Source organism: Lytechinus variegatus, chromosome 17 (assembly GCF_018143015.1).
Source record: "Lytechinus variegatus isolate NC3 chromosome 17, Lvar_3.0, whole genome shotgun sequence".
NCBI lineage: Eukaryota > Metazoa > Echinodermata > Echinoidea > Temnopleuroida > Toxopneustidae > Lytechinus > Lytechinus variegatus.
The window spans coordinates 31,114,569-31,141,510 of record NC_054756.1 but is presented as its reverse complement, the minus strand read 5'-3'; the positions used below and the strand labels follow the sequence as shown (position 1 = coordinate 31,141,510).

Below are 26,942 nucleotides of genomic sequence, written 5' to 3'. Positions count from 1 at the left end.
AGCGATATGGTTATTCGAGTCCGGAAAAGATAAACTGTTTTTAATGATTTACTGTAGAAACACGCCAAAAGTTTATCATAAATACAATAAAGATAAATTAAGAAATAAATAATATATCACACATAGAAAGAAAATATAATGAAAATAGGGAAAGAAAATTATTCAATTTGGAACACTAAAAAACATAAAAAATAGAGACCTCTTTTTGCAAAATATATAGAAAATAATATATACAAGATACCCACTTATTTCTTTTCTGTCTAATTTTGCTGTGCTGAATCAGATGAATAACTCAACTATGTGTGAGAAATAATATGATTATTGTCTTACACAGAATCAGTAGTCAATTGTAAGTTTTTACAACCTAGCTTGGACAAAATTTGAATTCATATAATACAAAAAATATATAAATTGTGATTTTGTATATTCACGAGGACTTGAAGAGAACAGTTTTACCAAAAAATAACAACTTTAATTCGTCATAACTTCGTTAATCCGCAACAAATTTTGATGAAATTTTCAGTGCTTTTTGTTTGTCTGATGTACACTTTGAATTGTATCACATAACTTTCAGTCTCGAGTACCTCTAGCCCTCCAATCAAATGGGTTGGACGACCGGTTACATTTTACACATGAAATAGTTATAAGGAGAATGAAGGGGACCATAGAAAGAAAGCATGAGAAAATGGCAGATTTTGGTAAGGAGAGAATGAATCAGAAAAGCATCATGCTGAAAATTTCATTAACATCTAATAATAACAAAGTTATTGAATTTGAAATTTTAACAATATTTTGGTAAAAATTAACCTAATGTACACATGATCGTCAGGAATATTTGCTAGGCTTATTGTATAAAATGAAATCATAATTATTTAATATTTTCATACATGTGTGTATGATATGTCCCAAGTATCATATCATTATTTCCAGCAATGCATATCTTCACATTAAAGGTCAAGTCCACCACAGAAAAGGTTGTTTTGAATCAACAGAGAAAAATCAGGCAAGCATCATGCAAAATATTTCATCAAAATCGGATGCAAAATAAGAAAGTTATGACATTTTGAAATTTCGCTTATATTTCACAAAATAGTTATATGCACAATTTACCCACATGCATATGAGAGAATCGATGATGTCCCTCACTTTTTGTTTTGTTTTTCATTGTTTGAATTCTACAATATTTCAAATTTTACAGATTTGACAATAAGGACCAACTGGACTGAACCAAATAATGTTAAGCAATGGTAACTCCACATGTTCAGTGAGAAATAAAACTTTATTTCATAGGTCAATGGGGAGAAAATTATATTTCATATTTAAAAAAACAAAAGAAAAGTGAATGAGTGATGTCATCAGTTCCCTCATTTGCATACCGACCAGGATATGCATATAACTATTAAGTGAAATTGAGTGAAACTTAAAAATGTCATACCTTTCTTATTTTTCATCCGATTTTTATGTTTGATTTTTCTCTTTTTAATCAAATCAACTTTTTGTTAGGGTGGACATGTCTTTGAAATAAATTTTCACTCCATTTTTTAGAGTTCTCGGAGGACAAAGTGTAAATAAGCACGACTTCTTGTAATAAAATACAAAAGAACAAGTGGGGATATAACATCAGCTTGGGTATGTCGTGGTCTAGTGGTTCTGACTCTCACCTTACAAACAGAGGGTCATGAATTTGAGTCCTAGCCATGGTGTGTTTTCCTTCAGCCCAAAATTTATCCGCACTGTGCTGCACTAGACCCAGGTGAAGTGAATGGGTACCCGGCAGGATCAATTCCTTGAAGCTGTAATAAGAAATATTGGATGAAAACAATGCAAAGGACAGTATGTTAGCTAAGGGTTCAAAACATCAATGCTTGTCGTGTGTGTAAGCTTTCTTTAGAAGTTCATATATTTTTTTAAATATCGAGAAATTTGCAGTATACACTACCATTCAATTGAATGGTACCAATTAACAAATATCAACAAAACATTTTGTAAAATATGATAAATAAATTTATGTTTAACCATAGATGGGAAGAAAATAACCTATTATCTCATGGGAGGCCCCAATGCTGACAAATACCACAACAAATGAATACCTGAGGACAAAGTGTCCACCCCTCCCCCTCAGCCAACATACTGATTTTTTTTCAGCTATGCCACTGCAGGAATACAATCTGTTTTATCTCATGAAGCTTTGCAATTTTTCCTACTGAAGAAAATTCTTACACACATACCTTTCATAAACTCCATTCTTTTCTTGTACAGGGCACGTTTTCTGTGTTCAACACCCGTCGTGTCACTCCCAGATAAGGCTGGACTATAAGGTTAACCTTATCATCCAGTGTATCCGTCGTCCAAACTTTGAAAATGAAATAAAATCAATTTGAGTGTTGTAAAATCTGCATGTATGTGCAGAATGCAGATACAAGCAAAAATAGAATACTAATATAGTAAAAGAAAAAGAATGATCTTAGAACTTTAATTTTAGAGATATTTTTCATGGATCTCTGATTATCAGCCCAGAATTCAGGAAAACAATAAGGAAATGTGATATTGTTCAGCTTAGTTCAGACAAGGCTGTATTATAACTATGCATGCTTTATACTAGTAATAGCTATGTCATCTGAAATCAAATTTCCAGAGCAGCAATTTTCAAAAGGAGGGTAATCGATGACATAAATTCCATTTCCCTGGTATTGACAATCGCAGAAGCGGATCCAAGTGGGCACATTTGACCTGGAGTCTGTTGTATATTTAGAGTTGCAATAAATCGCAACTCTAAATATCATGCGCAACTTGATTTTCAACCAATCAACAGCGCGCATTTGGGACTTGCGATTGATTTTTTACCTGCGTTTAAACGCAACTCTTTCTGCAATGGACCCCTGTGCCCCCACCTTGAGAGCAAGATAAAAATGTGGCTTTCTTACACAAGTGTTCACCCCCCCCTCGATAGTTACAGCAAATATTTATATTGAAAATATTGTCTCATACAAGAGGATCTCTTTTTTGGTTTGCTTGTTATTTAAAGTTTCCTTGGGGAAAATCTGCCCCACTACCCCCTTTGAGAAATCATGGATCCGTTCATGGAAAATCATATGCCAGTGGATGAATTCCAGACATTGTTTTAGGCAAGTTTTGATCAGTAAATAAATAAAAACAGATAAAATGTGATCACAGGACAAACTTAAAAAAGGGATAAAATTTACTTTAAAAATTGATATGCCTAGCCCCATGAAAAGATCTAATAATATCCTCCCGCATTAATGCTTCACAAGTTTCACACAAGCCAAATGCGAGCAAAACTCCCCACCAGAAATTGTCTACACACATTTTTCAAAATATTGCGGATCGCTTGGATTTGCCGTCATGTTGATATGGACCGAAGTTATGCGACCAAAAGATTCGCATGCGGCATGTTGGCTGTTTGTTCGCCACATGTAAACATCATTTGTTCGCTAGCTTCAGTCCCAATAAACATTACAGCGAATCCAAGCAATCCGCGAAGTGATGTCTACGGATTAGATCAACGCGTCGAGATCGAAGACTAAATACAGCCGTTCCAGATATTTTGAAAAGCGGTGGTATTCACAACGAACAACTGTGTACAACAGATAGCGGAGCGTGAACGTAGCGGTCGTGTACAGTTTTGCTTATTACATGACGTCATCCAGCCCCTGCCGAGAACCAATTTATGAATGAAAATATAGTAAGCATGCGCAGTGCAAGCCTTTTATTTCCTCACACAGAATTCCACCAAAACAAGTGTGCAATTCTCTATCACCTCGTACCAAAATCGACCTAGAATTTCACTTTCCCGTATTTTATATGAATTATGAAAGGTATTCTCGGAGGATCTATTTTCTCACCGATACTGCACAGGTAAGCAAATTTCGATTACTTCTTGCTTTTCCGTCAAAATATTACGAATTAGCGTCTATATGCCATCGTGTTCGTTGGAATTTGTAGAGTCTATCGCAACGTGCACAAAGTCAATTGGCTTCCGGGTTTCGGAGCGTCGCCTGAATATGCATGAAATTGCAGAGTTTCGATAATTTTCTATCAATACCGGAGCGATCCGATCACGAACCAAAACTATTTACGGCGTACACAAAGTGACCGGATATCGTTATCGCTATCGATACTTCCGCACGCAGTCCGAAGGAATTATTTTTGGGACCACGTGGTCATGACGTGATCTGCGCGATTGACCAATCAGCGGTCTTCGATTCGCTGTGCGGAGACGATCTATCCGTTGTACACAGTCTATGGACAATTGTTCGTTGTGGTATTAACATCGAAATGTGACTGAGAGACCTGTCATGACATTTGGGAACAAATTTTGGTGATGAGGTATGCTGGTAATCGGCCGGTGCAAAACTGCATTAGCGCCACTGCATAATTATTGCAGCCTCTGTAGAAAAATTGAATAGGAATCGTTTGTCACTATGTCCAGTCACAGTTCCACACACAAAGTGCTCATTTCACCATATGTGCCATGAGTGGTACAGTGTAACTTTATAGGGGCTGCGTAGCCTTTATCATTTTTTAAACTTTAGGACCCCTTCCATGTTTCACCTCCATTTTATCTCATTTACCAACATCTATCAACAACAACAAATTATAGACCTAATTCCAACACTATTTGTCGGCAAGTTTTCAATTTCAGTGAATTAACGTTGTGCAGTGTTTCACAATTAACGCTTTGACAGTCTTGACATTAGATTAACAAATCATTCATTCGTGAATTCAACGTATTCAGAGATGGTTTTTGTAAAACATTGACAATAAACATCAGGCAATATGAGCGAATTACTAATCTATTCAATGCTCGCCGAGCTAAACTCAGCCAACACAAAGCATAAGCACTCCCTATCGCCATAGCCACGTCCCGGCAAGTAGAGCAGCGGCCAGCGCCAACGGGGCAATGGCGGTGGCAGTGCAGTGGTCGTGGCAGTACACCGACATCTAACATTTTGAGACAATTTGAGAAATAAATCAAAGAAAATTGTTATAGAACTTACTGTTTAGCCTTCTACAAATGACTTTGAAGTCGCTGTCCGAATCTGACCCGTGTTCCTGTATTAGTTTTTGATGAATTATCGACGGACTTATCAACAGCAAAACGGCGGTCCCGGTAGATGGAGTTTTCTTTTTCAAATATTGCAATCGGCGGTTAGACGTGCGCGCGCGCGTGCGTGCGATAGAGCTAGCTAGCAAGCAGCCAAGCGGCCCTGCTTGCCAACGCATATGGGGGGGAGGGGGTGAATTAAAACCAAATTAGGGGTGTCTCCTTTTTCCTCTCGATTGGTTCTGGGTTGGAAACCATGATGGCGTGAGTGCCACTGTTTTCCTTGGATCTTGGAATCTATGAAAAAAGTTTTCGATCCCTTCACTTTTTTTTCCTGTTCTCTCTCTTATATTTTCTTTTTTATTTTCGCTGTCTTTTTTTCTTTTCTGTTGATTTTCTTTTCTTCTTTGCCTTTTTTCTTTTCTTGTTTTTTCCCCTTTATATATATATTATTTAATCACTCCTCTTCCCTTTTAATTTGCTTTTGTAATGATTGAAATTGAGATTTCATTCAGTAGATTTCTTTTCTGTTACATTGTTCTATACCCTGTATGGCGGCAGGGAATTTTGATAGGGGTGAGGGAGCAAGACCATGTGGATAAATCATTTCAATCAAGTATAATGACCGGCCTATAGAATAGCTCTCCTCTTTATGAACGCCGTCCACAAGTGGGAAAGAATATTTAGGGCCTAAAAAATTTTTAAAATATCATTTGTAAAAAAGAGAGAAATAATTCATGATTGGAAGCAGCTATAATAGCGTACAAATGGGTTCAGAGGGGTTTTGACGTTGCAGACAGACCAAATCAGGGTTGCGAATGGGAATTTGATAGAGGTTAGGGGACCAAGACAACCAACAGTGAATTCATTTTGAGCAAAATATGGGGCATTGCAAGAAACTTGCAATCGAAGCAATCGAACGCAAATCAATTTCAGACTCCAAAATCATGAGAGTCATACTTTTCATTGCAAACTTGCAACTGATCCATAAAAAATCCAAATTGATATGTTCTATAGATAAACTTAATGTATCATCACCTGTAAATTTGCATCTGATCGAATTTTGGGATTGATTGCCAATATCTTCTTGGAACACTCAATACATAGTTCTCTTTATAAAAAGCGGCCATAAACAAGCAAAATGATTATAAAAATAGAATAAAACTTATTAATTAAAAATTAAAACCCTTTTTATCAAAAAGATTCATTGACCGATTGATTTTGTTTTTGCACCCATTGCATCAGATTTAAATTTAGAAGGTAATATGTACAATTGTAAAATATAACAAATTTATGATATTGTATCATAACCACTGGATCAATAATATTTAAACACATATAGACCTTTTACTTTAAATAAGGACAAAGGCAATTTAAAAGAATGCAAGAGATCATGTTTACAATCATGAGCGATTACACTTGATTTGGGGAAGCTGCTCGCATAAAAGTCACAGCTCAAATATTTAATTAACTCTAAATACCTTTTAATCTTTGATACATTTTCTTTAAACCTTCGGAATTATGTTATGGGTAATGCAATTGGGCATACCATTCACCATTAACACAAATGGCATTCATTAGGCAAACACCACTAAGCCACTATGGCTTTACAATTATCCAACATGATTATATATACCACTAGGCACTTACTACTAAGACACCATATTGATACCAATCATACCATTATAGAGGCACATACTACTGAGACACCATTGAATACCACTGAGACACCATTGTATACCACTGAGACACCATTGGGTATATAATGGTATACCATGCAGTCATACCATTAGAGGCACTTACTACTCGGACACCATTTGACACCACTGAGACACCATTGGGATATGGTATACAATTCATCATACCAGTCATACCATTATAGAGACACATACTACTGAGACACCATTGAATACCACTGAGACACCATTGTATACCACTGAGACACCATTGGTGCATGGTATACCATTCATTATACCAGTCATACCATTAGAGGCATATACTACTGAGACAATATGGAATACCACTGAGACACCATTGTATACCACTGATCACCATTCGTGTATGGTATACCATTGATCATACCAATCATACCATTACAGGCACATACTACTGAGACACCATTGAATACCACTGAGACACCATTGTATACCACTGAGACACCATTGGTGCATGGTATACCATTCATATACCAGTCATACCATTAGAGGCATATACTACTGAGACAATATGGAATACCACTGAGACACCATTGTATACCACTGATACACCATTCGTGTATGGTATACCATTGATCATACCAATCATACCATTACAGGCACATACTACTGAGACACCATTGAATACCACTGAGACACCATTGTATACCACTGAGACACCATTGGATGTATGGTATACCATTCATTATACCAGTCACACCATTAGAGGCATATACTACTGAGACACTATTGAATACCACTGAGACACCATTGTATACCACTGATACACCATTCGTGTATGGTATACCATTGATCATACCAATCATACCATTACAGGCACATACTACTGAGACACCATTGAATACCACTGAGACACCATTGTATACCATGAGACACCACTGGATGTATGGTATACTATCATACCAATCATACCATTACAGGCACATACTACTGAGACACCATTGAATACCACTGAGACACCATTGTATACCACCGAGGGTACATCGATGTATGGTATACTATTCATCATACCATCATACCATTACAAGCACATACCACTGAGACACCATTGAATACACTGAGACACCATTGGGTAAATGTATACCATTCATCATACCAATCATTTCATTAGTCACATACCACTGAAACAACATTGGGTATATGGTATACCATTTACCATTAAATAAACATTACCATTAAGAACTTACCATTGAAACACCACTTAAATACCATTCGCGTACCATTTACCATTCAGATCACCATTCAACTACCATTCGGCACCATTCAAATACCATTGGCGATTTCTATAAGGGTAATCCAATTCCTTTGTTACCAATGTTCACCCCCCCCCCTCGATAGTACAGCAAATATTTTTGATCAAGAGGTCTCCAGGGAAGAGGATCTCTTTTTTGGTTTGCTTGTTATTTAAAGTTTCCTTGGGGAAAATCTGCCCACTACCCCCTTTGAGAAATCATGGATCCGTTCATGGAAAATCATATGCCAGTGGATGAATTCCAGACATTGTTTTAGGCAAGTTTTGATCAGTAAATAAATAAAAACAGATAAAATGTGATCACAGGACAAACTTAAAAAGGGATAAAATTTACTTTAAAAATTGATATGCCTAGCCCCATGAAAAGATCTAATAATATCCTCCCGCATTAATGCTTCACAAGTTTCACACAAGCCAAATGCGAGCAAAACTCCCCACCAGAAATTGTCTACACACATTTTTCAAAATATTGCGGATCGCTTGGATTTGCCGTCATGTTGATATGGACCGAAGTTATGCGACCAAAAGATTCGCATGCGGCATGTTGGCTGTTTGTTCGCCACATGTAAACATTATTTGTTCGCTAGCTTCAGTCCCAATAAACATTACAGCGAATCCAAGCAATCTCGCGAAGTGATGTCTACGGATTAGATCAACGCGTCGAGATCGAAGACTAAATACAGCCGTTCCAGATATTTTGAAAAGCGGTGGTATTCACAACGAACAACTGTGTACAACAGATAGCGGAGCGTGAACGTAGCGGTCGTGTACAGTTTTGCTTATTACATGACGTCATCCAGCCCCTGCCGAGAACCAATTTATGAATGAAAATATAGTAAGCATGCGCAGTGCAAGCCTTTTATTTCCTCACACAGAATTCCACCAAAACAAGTGTGCAATTCTCTATCACTCGTACCAAATCGACCTAGAATTTCACTTTCCCGTATTTTATATGAATTATGAAAGGTATTCTCGGAGGATCTATTTTCTCACCGATACTGCACAGGTAAGCAAATTCAATTACTTCTTGCTTTCCGTCAAAATATTACGAATTAGCGTCTATATGCCATCGTGTTCGTTGGAATTTGTAGAGTCTATCGCAACGTGCACAAAGTCAATTGGCTTCCGGGTTTCGGAGCGTCGCCTGAATATGCATGAAATTGCAGAGTTTCGATAATTTTCGATCGATACCGGAGCGATCCGATCACGAACCAAAACTATTTACGGCGTACACAAAGTGACCGGATATCGTTATCGCTATCGATACTTCCGCACGCAGTCCGAAGGAATTATTTTTGGGACCACGTGGTCATGACGTGATCTGCGCGATTGACCATTCAGCGGTCTTCGATTCGCTGTGCGGAGACGATCTATCCGTTGTACACAGTCTATGGACAATTGTTCGTTGTGGTATTAACATCGAAATGACTGAGAGACCTGTCATGACATTTGGGAACAAATTTTGGTGATGAGGTATGCTGGTAATCGGCCGGTGCAAAACTGCATTAGCGCCACTGCATAATTATTGCAGCCTCTGTAGAAAATTGAATAGGAATCGTTTGTCACTATGTCCAGTCACAGTTCTACACACAAAGTGCTCATTTCACCATATGTGCCATGAGTGGTACAGTGTAACTTTATAGGGGCTGCATAGCCTTTATCATTTTTTAAACTTTAGGACCCCTTCCATGTTCACCTCCATTTTATCTCATTTACCAACATCTATCAACAACAATAAATTATAGACCTAATTCCAACACTATTTGTCGGCAAGTTTCAATTTCAGTGAATTAACGTTGTGCAGTGTTTCACAATTAACGCTTTGACAGTCTTGACATTAGATTAACAAATCATTCATTCGTGAATTCAACGTATTCAGAGATGGTTTTTGTAAAACATTGACAATAAACATCAGGCAATATGAGCGAATTACTAATCTATTCAATGCTCGCCGAGCTAAACTCAGCCAACACAAAGCATAAGCACTCCCTATCGCGCATAGCCACGTCCCGGCAAGTAGAGCAGCGGCCAGCGCCAACGGGGCAATGGCGGTGGCAGTGCAGGGTCGTGGCAGTACACCGACATCTAACATTTTGAGACAATTTGAGAAATAAATCAAAGAAATTGTTATAGAACTTACTGTTTAGCCTTCTACAAATGACTTTGAAGTCGCTGTCCGAATCTGACCCGTGTTCCTGTATTAGTTTTTGATGAATTATCGACGGACTTATCAACAGCAAAACGGCGGTCCCGTAGATGGAGTTTTCTTTTTCAAATATTGCAATCGGCGGTTAGACGTGCGCGCGCGCGTGCGTGCGATAGAGCTAGCTAGCAAGCAGCCAAGCGGCCCTGCTTGCCAACGCATATGGGGGGGAGGGGGTGAATTAAAACCAAATTAGGGGTGTCTCCTTTTTCCTCTCGATTGGTTCTGGGTTGGAAACCATGATGGCGTGAGTGCCACTGTTTTCCTTGGATCTTGGAATCTATGAAAAAAGTTTTCGATCCCTTCACTTTTTTTTCCTGTTCTCTCTCTTATATTTTCTTTTTTATTTTCGCTGTCTTTTTTTCTTTTCTGTTGATTTTTCTTTTCTTCTTTGCCTTTTTTCTTTTCTTGTTTTTTCCCCTTTATATATATATTATTTAATCACTCCTCTTCCCTTTTAATTTGCTTTTGTAATGATTGAAATTGAGATTTCATTCAGTAGATTTCTTTTCTGTTACATTGTTCTATACCCTGTATGGCGGCAGGGAATTTTGATAGGGGTGAGGGAGCAAGACCATGTGGATAAATCATTTCAATCAAGTATAATGACCGGCCTATAGAATAGCTCTCCTCTTTATGAACGCCGTCCACAAGTGGGAAAGAATATTTAGGGCCTAAAAAATTTTAAAATATCATTTGTAAAAAAGAGAGAAATAATTCATGATTGGAAGCAGCTATAATAGCGTACAAATGGGTTCAGAGGGGGTTTTGACGTTGCAGACAGACCAAATCAGGGTTGCGAATGGGAATTTGATAGAGGTTAGGGGACCAAGACAACCAACAGTGAATTCATTTTGAGCAAAATATGGGGCATTGCAAGAAACTTGCAATCGAAGCAATCGAACGCAAATCAATTTCAGACTCCAAAATCATGAGAGTCATACTTTTCATTGCAAACTTGCAACTGATCCATAAAAAATCCAAATTGATATGTTCTATAGATAAACTTAATGTATCATCACCTGTAAATTTGCATCTGATCGAATTTTGGGATTGATTGCCAATATCTTCTTGGAACACTCAATACATAGTTCTCTTTATAAAAAGCGGCCATAAACAAGCAAAATGATTATAAAAATAGAATAAAACTTATTAATTAAAAATTAAAACCCTTTTTATCAAAAAAGATTCATTGACCGATTGATTTTGTTTTTGCACCCATTGCATCAGATTTAAATTTAGAAGGTAATATGTACAATTGTAAAATATAACAAATTTATGATATTGTATCATAACCACTGGATCAATAATATTTAAACACATATAGACCTTTTACTTTAAATAAGGACAAAGGCAATTTAAAAGAATGCAAGAGATCATGTTTACAATCATGAGCGATTACACTTGATTTGGGGAAGCTGCTCGCATAAAAGTCACAGCTCAAATATTTAATTAACTCTAAATACCTTTTAATCTTTGATACATTTTCTTTAAACCTTCGGAATTATGTTAATGGGTAATGCAATTGGGCATACCATTCACCATTAACACAAATGGCATTCATTAGGCAAACACCACTAAGCCACTATGGCTTTACAATTATCCAACATGATTATATATACCACTAGGCACTTACTACTAAGACACCATATTGATACCAATCATACCATTATAGAGGCACATACTACTGAGACACCATTGAATACCACTGAGACACCATTGTATACCACTGAGACACCATTGGGTATATAATGGTATACCATGCAGTCATACCATTAGAGGCACTTACTACTCGGACACCATTTGACACCACTGAGACACCATTGGGTATATGGTATACAATTCATCATACCAGTCATACCATTATAGAGACACATACTACTGAGACACCATTGAATACCACTGAGACACCATTGTATACCACTGAGACACCATTGGTGCATGGTATACCATTCATTATACCAGTCATACCATTAGAGGCATATACTACTGAGACAATATGGAATACCACTGAGACACCATTGTATACCACTGATACACCATTCGTGTATGGTATACCATTGATCATACCAATCATACCATTACAGGCACATACTACTGAGACACCATTGAATACCACTGAGACACCATTGTATACCACTGAGACACCATTGGTGCATGGTATACCATTCATTATACCAGTCATACCATTAGAGGCATATACTACTGAGACAATATGGAATACCACTGAGACACCATTGTATACCACTGATACACCATTCGTGTATGGTATACCATTGATCATACCAATCATACCATTACAGGCACATACTACTGAGACACCATTGAATACCACTGAGACACCATTGTATACCACTGAGACACCATTGGATGTATGGTATACCATTCATTATACCAGTCACACCATTAGAGGCATATACTACTGAGACACTATTGAATACCACTGAGACACCATTGTATACCACTGATACACCATTCGTGTATGGTATACCATTGATCATACCAATCATACCATTACAGGCACATACTACTGAGACACCATTGAATACCACCGAGACACCATTGTATACCACTGAGACACCACTGGATGTATGGTATACTATTCATCATACCAATCATACCATTACAGGCACATACTACTGAGACACCATTGAATACCACTGAGACACCATTGTATACCACTGAGACACCATTGGATGTATGGTATACTATTCATCATACCAATCATACCATTACAAGCACATACCACTGAGACACCATTGAATACCACTGAGACACCATTGGGTAAATGTATACCATTCATCATACCAATCATATCATTAGTCACATACCACTGAAACACCATTGGGTATATGGTATACCATTTACCATTAAATAAACTACCAATTACCATTAAGAACTTACCATTGAAACACCACTTAAATACCATTCGCGTACCATTTACCATTCAGATCACCATTCAACTACCATTCGGCACCATTCAAATACCATTGGCGATTTCTATAAGGGTAATCCAATTCCATTGTTGGTATCCGTTTTTCTTCCCGTTCGATGCCCGCCAGTAAAGGCAATGTTTGCGAGATCAAGAGGTCTCCAGGGAACGAGGAGCGCGCATCATGGTTTACTGCAGCATGTTGGTTGTTTCGTCACCCAGGGGTGCGCATCCCGAAAAATGACGTCATAGTGTTAAAAGAGGCAAAACTGCAGGGCTAGATAATGTCTAGAAATGCCAACGGATACATCTTTCGACACCATGCCGTCCGTCCGTCCGCTAAATGAGATTGCTGCCATCTTGCGGCATACGTTTTTTGGCCGGCCTCTCAGGAGACGGAATTGGCAGGTAATATCTGCAAAGTCCAGTTGAAATGATAGAAAAGAAATGAGCAACATTTTAAAGCGATTTCCAATGTTTCGTAGGTAGGGCTAAGTATAGAAAGACTCTAAAGGCATTGGCTAACATTGATTTGACTTTAAAAAAAATCTAATGTGTGCGAGGTCCCCCTTGTCACCTGTGTCTCTGACATGTTACAGAAATGAAGCCCAGACTAAAATCGCGTCCGAAAATCGGCATTCAGTGCTTCAAAAAGTGAAACATGAAATAAAGTGAGAGGAAACAACATCTTAATATCATCACCTACGCTTATGTGTTGCTATTATTATCGGAACGATAGACATGACACAAAATATTCGATTATAACGAATCAAAAAAAAATTCTCTTGACTTTTGGATTTCTTTTGGCTTTAGAGTTTTTATATAGGTTGATAGAAAAGCATCCATGTACCTATTCAATCTCTACTCGGTTTCTTTGCTTTGCTTTTTTTTTGAATTACATACGTCTATAACGCTAACTTATGACATGACTGAAGACATCAATCAACGAATTAATACCAGGGACTTGAAAGCCGACGACGTCATAACCCTTATCTACCATTATGACTGGCAAACCCCTTCTACTTTTGTGACTGGCGAACCCCTTTTAGTATTATGACTGGCTACCCTCATCCATTATTATAACTGACGAACCCGTTCTCCTATTATGACTGGCGACCCTCATCCATTATTATGACTGGCGAACCCTTTCTACTATTATGAATAGCGACCCTCATCTACCATTATGACTGGCGAACCCTTCTACTTTTATGACTGGCGAACCCCTTTTAGTATTATGACTGGCGACCCTCATCTAAAATTATGACTGGCGAACCCTTTCTACTATTATGAATAGCGACCCTCATCTACCATTATGACTGGCGAACCCCTTCTAGTATTATGGCTGGCGACCCTCATCCATTATTATGACTGGCGAACCCTTTCTCCTATTATGAATAGCGACCCTCATCTACCATTATGACTGGCGAACCCTTTCCACTATTATGAATACCGACCCTCTTCTACCATTATGACTGGCGAACCCCTTCTACTATTATGACTGCCGACCCTCATCTATTATTATGACTGGCGAACCCTTTCTACTATTATGAATAAAGACAGTCATCTACCATTATGAATGGCGAACCCCTTCTACTATTATGAAGAGCGACCCTTATCTACCATTATGACTGGCAAACCCCTTCTACTTTTGTGACTGGCGAACCCCTTTTAGTATTATGACTGGCTACCCTCATCCATTATTATGACTGGCAAACCCTTTCTCCTATTATGACTGGCGACCCTCATCCATTATTATAACTGACGAACCCGTTCTCCTATTATGACTGGCGACCCTCATCTATTATTATGACTGGCGAACCCTTTCTACTATTATGAATAGCGACCCTCATCTACCATTATGACTGGCGAACCCCTTCTAGTATTATGGCTGGCGACCCTCACCCATTATTATGACTGGCGAACCCTTTCTACTATTATGAATAGCGACCCTCATCTACCATTCTGACTGGCGTACACTTTCTACTATTATGAATAGCGACCCTCATCTACCATTATGACTGGCGAACCCCTTCTACTATTATGAATAGCGACCCTCATCTACCATTATGACTGGCGAACCCCTTCCACTATTATGAATAGCGACCCTCATCTACCATTATGACTGGCGAACCCCTTCTACTATTATGAATACCGACCCTCTTCTACCATTATGACTGGCGAACCCCTTCTACTATTATGACTGCCGACCCTCATCTATTATTATGACTGGCGAACCCTTTCTACTATTATGAATAAAGACAGTTATTTACCATTATGAATGGCGAACCCCTTCTACTATTATGAATACCGACCCTCTTCTACCATTATGACTGGCGAACCCCTTCTACTATTATGACTGCCGACCCTCATCTATTATTATGACTGGCGAACCCTTTCTACTATTATGAATAGCGAGCCTCATCTACCATTATGACTAGCGAGCCCCTTCTAATATTATGAATAGCGACCCTCATCTACCATTATGACTGGCGAACCCCTTCTACTTTTATGACTGGCGAACCCCTTTTAGTATTATGACTGGCGACCCTCATCTAAAATTATGACTGGCGAACCCTTTCTACTATTATGAATAGCGACCCTCATCTACCGTTATGACTGGCGAACCCCTTCTAGTATTATGGCTGGCGACCCTCACCCATTATTATGACTGGCGAACCCTTTCTACTATTATGAATAGCGACCCTCATCTACCATTATGACTGGCGAACCTTTTCTACTATTATGACTGCCGACCCTCATGTAGTATTATGACTGGCGAACCTTTTCTACTGTTATGAATAGCGACCCTCATCTACCATTATGATTGGCGAACCCCTTCTACTATTATGAATACCGACCCTCTTCTACCATTATGACTGGCGAACCCTTTCTACTATTATGAATAGCGACCCTCATCTACCATTATGACTGGCCAACCCCTTCTACTATTATGAATAGCGACCCTCATCCACCATTATGACTGGCGAACCACTTCTAGTATTATGACTGGCGAACTCCTTTAAGTATTATGACTGGCGACCCTCATCCATTGTTATGACTGGCAAACCCTTTCTCCTATTATGACAAGCGACCCTCATCCATTATTATAACTGGCGACCCTCACCCATCATTATGACTGGCGAACCCTTTCTACTATTATGAATAGCGACCCTCATCTACCATTCTGACTGGCGTACACTTTCTACTATTATGAATAGCGACCCTCATCTACCATTATGACTGGCGAACCCCTTCTAGTATTATGGCTGGCGACCCTCACCCATTATTATGACTGGCGAACCCTTTCTACTATTATGAATAGCGACCCTCATCTACCATTCTGACTGGCGTACACTTTCTACTATTATGAATAGCGACCCTCATCTACCATTATGACTGGCGAACCCCTTCTACTATTATGAATAGCGACCCTCATCTACCATCATGACTGGCGAACCCCTTCCACTATTATGAATAGCGACCCTCATCCTACCATTATGACTGGCGAACCCCTTCTACTATTATGAATACCGACCCTCTTCTACCATTATGACTGGCGAACCCCTTCTACTATTATGACTGCCGACCCTCATCTATTATTATGACTGGCGAACCCTTTCTACTATTATGAATAAAGACAGTTATCTACCATTATGAATGGCGAACCCCTTCTACTATTATGAATACCGACCCTCTTCTACCATTATGACTGGCGAACCCCTTCTACTATTATGACTGCCGACCCTCATCTATTATTATGACTGGCGAACCCTTTCTACTATTATGAATAGCGAGCCTCATCTACCATTATGACTAGCGAGCCCCTTCTAATATTATGAATAGCGACCCTCATCTACCATTATGACTGGCGAACCCCTTCTACTTTTATGACTGGCGAACCCCTTTTAGTATTATGACTGGCGACCCTCATCTAAAATTATGACTGGCGAACCCTTTCTACTATTATGAATAGCGACCCTCATCTACCGTTATGACTGGCGAACCCCTTCTAGTATTATGGCTGGCGACCCTCACCCATTATTATGACTGGCGAACCCTTTCTACTATTATGAATAGCGACCCTCATCTACCATTATGACTGGCGAACCCCTTCTAGTATTATGGCTGGCGACCCTCACCCATTATTATGACTGGCGAACCCTTTCTACTATTATGAATAGCGACCCTCATCTACCATTCTGACTGGCGTACACTTTCTACTATTATGAATAGCGACCCTCATCTACCATTATGACTGGCGAACCTTTTCTACTATTATGACTGCCGACCCTCATGTAGTATTATGACTGGCGAACCCTTTCTACTGTTATGAATAGCGACCCTCATCTACCATTATGATTGGCGAACCCCTTCTACTATTATGAATACCGACCCTCTTCTACCATTATGACTGGCGAACCCCTTCTACTATTATGACTGCCGACCCTCATCTATCATTATGACTGGCGAACCCTTTCTACTATTATGAATAAAGACAGTCATCTACCATTATGAATGGCGAACCCCTTCTACTATTATGAATGGCGACCCTCATCTAAAATTATGACTGGCGAACCCTTTCTACTATTATGAATAGCGACCCTCATCTACCATTATGACTGGCGAACCCCTTCTAGTATTATATGGCTGGCGACCCTCACCCATTATTATGACTGGCGAACCCTTTCTACTATTATGAATAGCGACCCTCATCTACCATTATGACTGGCGAACCTTTTCTACTATTATGACTGCCGACCCTCATGTAGTATTATGACTGGCGAACCTTTTCTACTGTTATGAATAGCGACCCTCATCTACCATTATGATTGGCGAACCCCTTCTACTATTATGAATACCGACCCTCTTCTACCATTATGACTGGCGAACCCTTTCTACTATTATGAATAGCGACCCTCATCTACCATTATGACTGGCGAACCCCTTCTACTATTATGAATAGCGACCCTCATCCACCATTATGACTGGCAAACCCCTTCTACTTTTATGACCGGTGAACCCCTTTTAGTATTATGACTGGCGACCCTCATCTACAATTATGACTGGCGAACCCTTTCTACTATTATGAATAGCGACCCTCATCTACCGTTATGACTGGCGAACCACTTCTAGTATTATGACTGGCGAACTCCTTTAAGTATTATGACTGGCGACCCTCATCCATTGTTATGACTGGCAAACCCTTTCTCCTATTATGACAAGCGACCCTCATCCATTATTATAACTGGCGACCCTCACCCATCATTATGACTGGCGAACCCTTTCTACTATTATGAATAGCGACCCTCATCTACCATTATGACTGGCGAACCCCTTCCACTATTATGAATAGCGACCCTCATCCTACCATTATGACTGGCGAACCCCTTCTACTATTATGAATACCGACCCTCTTCTACCATTATGACTGGCGAACCCCTTCTACTATTATGAATAGCGACCCTCATCTACCATTATGACTGGCGAACCCCTTCCACTATTATGAATAGCGACCCTCATCCTACCATTATGACTGGCGAACCCCTTCTACTATTATGAATACCGACCCTCTTCTACCATTATGACTGGCGTACCCTTTCTACTATTATGAATAGCGACCCTCATCTACCATTATGACTGGCGAACCCCTTCTACTATTATGAATAGCGACCCTCATCTACCATTATGACTGGCGAACCCTTTCTACTATTATGAATAGCGACCCTCATCTACCATTCTGACTGGCGTACACTTTCTACTATTATGAATAGCGACCCTCATCTACCATTATGACTGGCGAACCCCTTCTACTATTATGAATAGCGACCCTCATCTACCATTATGACTGGCGAACCCCTTCCACTATTATGAATAGCGACCCTCATCCTACCATTATGACTGGCGAACCCCTTCTACTATTATGAATACCGACCCTCTTCTACCATTATGACTGGCGAACCCCTTCTACTATTATGAATAGCGACCCTCATCTACCATTATGACTGGCAAACCCCTTCCACTATTATGAATAGCGACCCTCATCCTACCATTATGACTGGCGAACCCCTTCTACTATTATGAATAGCGACCCTCTTCTACCATTATGACTGGCGTACACTTTCTACTATTATGAATAGCGACCCTCATCTACCATTATGACTGGCGAACCCCTTCTACTATTATGAATAGCGACCCTCATCTACCATTATGACTGGCGAACCCCTTCCACTATTATGAATAGCGACCCTCATCCTACCATTATGACTGGCGAACCCCTTCTACTATTATGAATACCGACCCTCTTCTACCATTATGACTGGCGAACCCCTTCTACTATTATGAATAGCGACCCTCATCTACCATTATGACTGGCGAACCCCTTCCACTATTATGAATAGCGACCCTCATCTACCATTATGACTGGCGAACCCCTTCTACTATTATGAATACCGACCCTCTTCTCCTATTATGACTGGCGACCCTCATCCATTATTATAACTGACGAACCCGTTCTCCTATTATGACTGGCGACCCTCATCTATTATTATGACTGGCGAACCCTTTATACTATTATGAATAGCGACCCTCATCTACCATTATGACTGGCGAACCCCTTCTAGTATTATGGCTGGCGACCCTCACCCATTATTATGACTGGCGAACCCTTTCTACTATTATGAATAGCGACCCTCATCTACCATTCTGACTGGCGTACACTTTCTACTATTATGAATAGCGACCCTCATCTACCATTATGACTGGCGAACCCCTTCTACTATTATGAATAGCGACCCTCATCTACCATTATGACTGGCGAACCCCTTCCACTATTATGAATACACACATACACAGACATACATACACTCCAAAAGACACACACGCAATATACACACATCAGACACACAACAAACATACACACACAGTGGACATACACACATGCATACACACAAACACAGGCACATAGAATCAACATACATACATACATACACAAAAATACACAACAGACACACACAGACACGTAGCAGACACACACACAAACACGCATATTACACACACATCAGACACACATACACAGACACACATACACTCCAAAAGACACACATGCAATACACATCAGACACACAACAAACAAATTCAATAATGCAATCAATTTTAAAGAGAGGAAATCAAATCAATAATCATAAGCAATATTTACATCAGTGTTCTCATCTTTTAATTAATTAAATATCTTTGCTTCGGTCACTCTTTGATAATCGATTTCTGTATTCATGTATGTACCTGTACAAAACTAATTCAAATAAATTCATGGCCATACACAAAAGGAGGGGGGTGGGGCAACCACTAAAGCATACCCCCCCCCCCCCCAACTGTGTAGAGCCATGGATTAGTGCGTTCTTTCTTTCCGTAAGAAATTGTGTAATTGATGACAAATTTGCAAAATAAGCATGGCAATTGAGAAAAATGTTCAGTCTTTTTCCAATCAACAATTCATCGTCCACATGTGCATATCTGTGTGATTCCTGAAGCAGAGTGAAAAGCACCATTACAGTACATAGCGTTAATAGGGCTCGCGTCTGGTCCATGCTGAGTAGCACGATGAAAAACGTATTTCAATCATTAAACGCAATAGTTGCACAACATCACATCGTACTGTTCCATCGGTCCGAATGAAATTGCTTAGGTCTCGGGCCTACTCGAAACATGGTATCGACGTTCCACTTCCAAGAGTCCTCGGTATTCGTACTGTCGATGAGGTCCACAGCGACAGACATATCACCTATGATGCTCTCATCGTCGTCATTGGCACTGTCCTCTTCAGCTCTCTGGTTATTTTCCAGCACTGGACAAAAATAAAATAGGGAGAGGGAATAGAAAATAAAATAAATATGATTATCCTTTCATTCAGTGCCATCTTTCATCACCATAATCTCAAACCTTCTCTCTCTCCTTCTCTATGCACTGATAGAAAAAAATAAACAGGGAAAAGTCATTAGCTTCTCAAAAGGCATATAAGACATCTGTATGTATGTATCTTGTTTTGTTTTAACTTCCAACTGTATCAATGCAGCGATGCATTACAGTGTATAGTGACATACAGTGTATAATTAATAATGTACAGTACAGTTTTAAGGTATTTCAATGTATACAGTGATATACACAGAGTATTCTGTGTACGGTGTTTACAGTATACTGTGTGTATACAGTTTACAATGTACATCAATAATGCGTTATTGTATAACGTATATCACTACTGTATCTTTTTGTTTAAATTTTAACCATATCAAGAGTGTAATACAGTGACACACTAACCTTGAATGCATGGCGATATCCTATACCACTCCGCAGAGATGCAGTTCACCAGAGTCTAGTCTCACCACAGTTCATTCCCCTGCAGCAACGGTATCTGCTGACGTTGACGCTGTGGATGGTGCATCCTGTCATTGTGGATTTTACGATGCCTGGTCAAGTTTGACGTACCAGATCCCACAGTCTGGGTGTGTGTATACTGTACAGCACCATGGTATCTACATGGAAAAAAAAATGTGTACACGCCCAACGTTAGTTTAAATTAGAACAAAAAAATTATCTACATGCCTAGTTTGAATTTCCTGTTTACCATCGTACGCATTACTGATTAGTCTGCAACTCTACGGAGCATCCTGAATGGCTCGGTTTTAAAAACAAAGATCTAGGTAGCTAGGCTATTTGTAATTAAAGCCATCGTACAAATTCATGTATCGTAATTAGGCTGAACTACAGTAAAGTACAGACATATTTACATGTAAAGAGGGGGTTACTATATTGTGAACACCCCCAGAAACCCAGATAATTTGACCGGGGGTGTAGCGGGCTAGCAGCTCCATGGAGCTTCCGCACATTTCTGCGGAACAACTTTTCATCTCGTTTTAAGCAAATAGTGAAACTTGTCATGAGCAAGGGGACCTTTGACACATAAATTCAAATATCACCATGAGTCAAGATGTACTATGAATGTTTCTTTTTAATCCAGAAGCCATATTACAAGCGATATCACTCTTAAATTGCTTGCAATCAAGCTGAATCTACTCCTTGAACACCCACGGAAACCCAAAGGATTTGACCGGGAGCGTAGCGGGCTGGCTCCGTGGAGCTTCCGTACATTTCAGCAGAGCACTCATTTCATCTCATTTTTCAACAAATATAGCAACTTATACGTTTCTACTCACCATACATGCGAAGAATGATCACAATTTCCACGTCCATATGTAAACAACATCCAAAAGTCCTCAAAAGGGTGGATTTATCGATGAAACAGTGCTCGATTTGGCAGTGAATTCGAAGGTTCCGCCGAAGAGATGAATATTCATATTTTACGGTGACGTAGCGGTGAGGTAATCATAAATATTCATGTCCAGTCGGACAACGAGACAACGTGATTGGTCTGTTGGCCAACTCTGGCGACGCCCACATTCTCAGTGATCGCCATTAGGCCAATGAGAGAGCTCTGATGGCCAACTCAGCCGGCTGACGAGGCATAGTGATTGGACAGTTGGCCAAGAAATCGGCCAGCTCTAGTACCAGGCCGAAACATTCGCTCGGAGTGGGCATGGGCCCCCGGCGGTACTAATAATCGGCTGACCAGAGCCGCTGATCACCAGCGCAGCCGGTGATCGGCGGCCTGGCGCCATCTGCGTCGGAAAAGAGAGAGGCAGCCCTTTCGTCTGCTACGTCGCGATGTTGTACCTGGGTTTTTAAGGGTGTGTTTGTCTGTTGAGTGTGTTTGTCCGTGTCTGATGGTGTGTGGAGAGTGTGTTTGTGTGTGTGGGTACTGTGGGTGTGTTTTAATTCCAAAACACACACACAAACAGACATAAACACACTCAAAAGACACACATGCACGCAATATACACACAAAAGACACACAACAAACATACACACAAAATGGACATACACACATGCATACACACAAAAATACACAACAGACACACACACACACAGACACGTAGCAGACATTCACAATAAGACACAAACACGCATATTACACACACATCAGACACACACACACATACACAGACATACATACACTCCAAAAGACACACATGCAATATACACACATCAGACACACAACAAACATACACACACAGTGGACATACACACATGCATACACACAAACACAGGCACATAGAATCAACATACATACATACATACAAACACACACAAAAATACACAACAGACACACACACAGACACGTAGCAGACATTCACAATAAGACACACACACAAACACGCATATTACACACACATCAGACACACACACACAGACATACATACACTCCAAAAGACACACATGCAATATACACACATCAGACACACAACAAACATACACACACAGTGGACATACACACATGCATACACACAAACACAGGCACATAGAATCAACATACATACATACATACAAACACACACAAAAATACACAACAGACACACACACACACAGACACGTAGCAGACACACACACAAACACGCATATTACACACACATCAGACACACATACACAGACACACATACACTCCAAAAGACACACATGCAATATACACACATCAGACACACAACAAACAAATTCAATAATGCAATCAATTTTAAAGAGAGGAAATCAAATCAATAATCATAAGCATTATTTACATCAGTGTTCTCATCTTTTAATTAATTAAATATCTTTGCTTCGGTCACTCTTTGATAATCGATTTCTGTATTCATGTATGTACCTGTACAAAACTAATTCAAATAAATTCATGGCCATACACAAAAGGAGGGGGGTGGGGCAACCACTAAAGCATACCCCCCCCCCCAACTGTGTAGAGCCATGGATTAGTGCGTTCTTTCTTTCCGTAAGAAATTGTGTAACTGATGACAAATTTGCAAAATAAGCATGGCAATTGAGAAAAATGTTCAGTCTTTTTCCAATCAACAATTCATCGTCCACATGTGCATATCTGTGTGATTCCTGAAGCAGAGTGAAAAGCACCATTACAGGTACATAGCGTAAATAGGGCTCGCGTCTGGTCCATGCTGAGTAGCACGATGAAAAACGTATTTCAATCATTAAACGCAATAGTTGCACAACATCACATCGTACTGTTCCATCGGTCCGAATGAAATTGCTTAGGTCTCGGGCCTACTCGAAACATGGTATCGACGTTCCACTTCCAAGAGTCCTCGGTATTCGTACTGTCGATGAGGTCCACAGCGACAGACATATCACCTATGATGCTCTCATCGTCGTCATTGGCACTGTCCTCTTCAGCTCTCTGGTTATTTTCCAGCACTGGACAAAAATAAAATAGGGAGAGGGAATAGAAAATAAAATAAATATGATTATCCTTTCATTCAGTGCCATCTTTCATCACCATAATCTCAAACCTTCTCTCTCTCCTTCTCTATGCACTGATAGAAAAAAATAAACAGGGAAAAGTCATTAGCTTCTCAAAAGGCATATAAGACATCTGTATGTATGTATCTTGTTTTGTTTTAACTTCCAACTGTATCAATGCAGCGATGCATTACAGTGTATAGTGACATACAGTGTATAATTAATAATGTACAGTACAGTTTTAAGGTATTTCAATGTATACAGTGATATACACAGAGTATTCTGTGTACGGTGTTTACAGTATACTGTGTGTATACAGTTTACAATGTACATCAATAATGCGTTATTGTATAACGTATATCACTACTGTATCTTTTTGTTTAAATTTTAACCATATCAAGAGTGTAATACAGTGACACACTAACCTTGAATGCATGGCGATATCCTATACCGCTCCGCAGAGATGCAGTTCACCAGAGTCTAGTCTCACCACAGTTCATTCCCCTGCAGCAACGGTATCTGCTGACGTTGACGCTGTGGATGGTGCATCCTGTCATTGTGGATTTTACGATGCCTGGTCAAGTTTGACGTACCAGATCCCACAGTCTGGGTGTGTGTATACTGTACAGCACCATGGTATCTACATGGAAAAAAAAATGTGTACACGCCCAACGTTAGTTTAAATTAGAACAAAAAAATTATCTACATGCCTAGTTTGAATTTCCTGTTTACCATCGTACGCATTACTGATTAGTCTGCAACTCTACGGAGCATCCTGAATGGCTCGGTTTTAAAAACAAAGATCTAGGTAGCTAGGCTATTTGTAATTAAAGCCATCGTACAAATTCATGTATCGTAATTAGGCTGAACTACAGTAAAGTACAGACATATTTACATGTAAAGAGGGGGTTACTATATTGTGAACACCCCCAGAAACCCAGATAATTTGACCGGGGGTGTAGCGGGCTAGCAGCTCCATGGAGCTTCCGCACATTTCTGCGGAACAACTTTTCATCTCGTTTTAAGCAAATAGTGAAACTTGTCATGAGCAAGGGGACCTTTGACACATAAATTCAAATATCACCATGAGTCAAGATGTACTATGAATGTTTCTTTTTAATCCAGAAGCCATATTACAAGCGATATCACTCTTAAATTGCTTGCAATCAAGCTGAATCTACTCCTTGAACACCCACGGAAACCCAAAGGATTTGACCGGGAGCGTAGCGGGCTGGCTCCGTGGAGCTTCCGTACATTTCAGCAGAGCACTCATTTCATCTCATTTTTCAACAAATATAGCAACTTATACGTTTCTACTCACCATACATGCGAAGAATGATCACAATTTCCACGTCCATATGTAAACAACATCCAAAAGTCCTCAAAAGGGTGGATTTATCGATGAAACAGTGCTCGATTTGGCAGTGAATTCGAAGGTTCCGCCGAAGAGATGAATATTCATATTTTACGGTGACGTAGCGGTGAGGTAATCATAAATATTCATGTCCAGTCGGACAACGAGACAACGTGATTGGTCTGTTGGCCAACTCTGGCGACGCCCACATTCTCAGTGATCGCCATTAGGCCAATGAGAGAGCTCTGATGGCCAACTCAGCCGGCTGACGAGGCATAGTGATTGGACAGTTGGCCAAGAAATCGGCCAGCTCTAGTACCAGGCCGAAACATTCGCTTGGAGTACCGGGTGTTGTAGGCTTTTTTCATTTTCAATTCATCTATTTATTTATTTTATTTTATTTTCTATGAAGTGCCTCTTTGTTCGTTTCTTCGCTTCTATTCGTTTAAAGAATGCTTTCCTTATAGTATCACTTTTGCCTCTCTTCTTTTCCCGTCTCCTTCTTGACAGAGCAGGAAAAAAAGACAAACCAAAAAAGAAATAAGAAAGAAACCACGAGGACGAATAGAAGATTTCTTGTTTTACCCACCCGTTCCCTCCTTGTTGTCTGCATGATGGAAAACGAAATAGCTGATTGATCCTCCATTTTTTGTCTATTTGTTTGGTCGCTCGCTCGTTCACTAGGACGTCCACTTGATACTCCATCCATCTCCTTCTAATCCAATTCCATTGTTGGTATCCGTTTTTCTTCCCGTTCGATGCCCGCCAGTAAAGGCAATGTTTGCGAGATCAAGAGGTCTCCAGGGAACGAGGAGCGCGCATCATGGTTTACTGCAGCATGTTGGTTGTTTCGTCACCCAGGGGTGCGCATCCCGAAAAATGACGTCATAGTGTTAAAAGAGGCAAAACTGCAGGGCTAGATAATGTCTAGAAATGCCAACGGATACATCTTTCGACACCATGCCGTCCGTCCGTCCGCTAAATGAGATTGCTGCCATCTTGCGGCATACGTTTTTTGGCCGGCCTCTCAGGAGACGGAATTGGCAGGTAATATCTGCAAAGTCCAGTTGAA

At 39.8% G+C, this 26,942-nt stretch overlaps 2 long non-coding RNA genes across 2 annotated transcripts; both read right to left on the bottom strand.

The window, feature by feature from the left end:
- Nucleotides 1-20,338: 20,338 nt before the first annotated feature.
- Nucleotides 20,339-22,742, bottom strand: LOC121431097. The gene is made up of 3 exons (XR_005972101.1): nucleotides 22,374-22,742; nucleotides 21,478-21,692; nucleotides 20,339-21,007 (listed from the first exon to the last, which is right to left on the bottom strand). It is a non-coding gene; the product is annotated as an uncharacterized LOC121431097 (long non-coding RNA).
- A 1,086-nt stretch (nucleotides 22,743-23,828) lies between these two features.
- On the bottom strand, nucleotides 23,829-26,199 carry LOC121431096. The gene is made up of 3 exons (XR_005972100.1): nucleotides 25,838-26,199; nucleotides 24,942-25,156; nucleotides 23,829-24,471 (listed from the first exon to the last, which is right to left on the bottom strand). It is a non-coding gene; the product is annotated as an uncharacterized LOC121431096 (long non-coding RNA).
- Nucleotides 26,200-26,942: the final 743 nt, after the last annotated feature.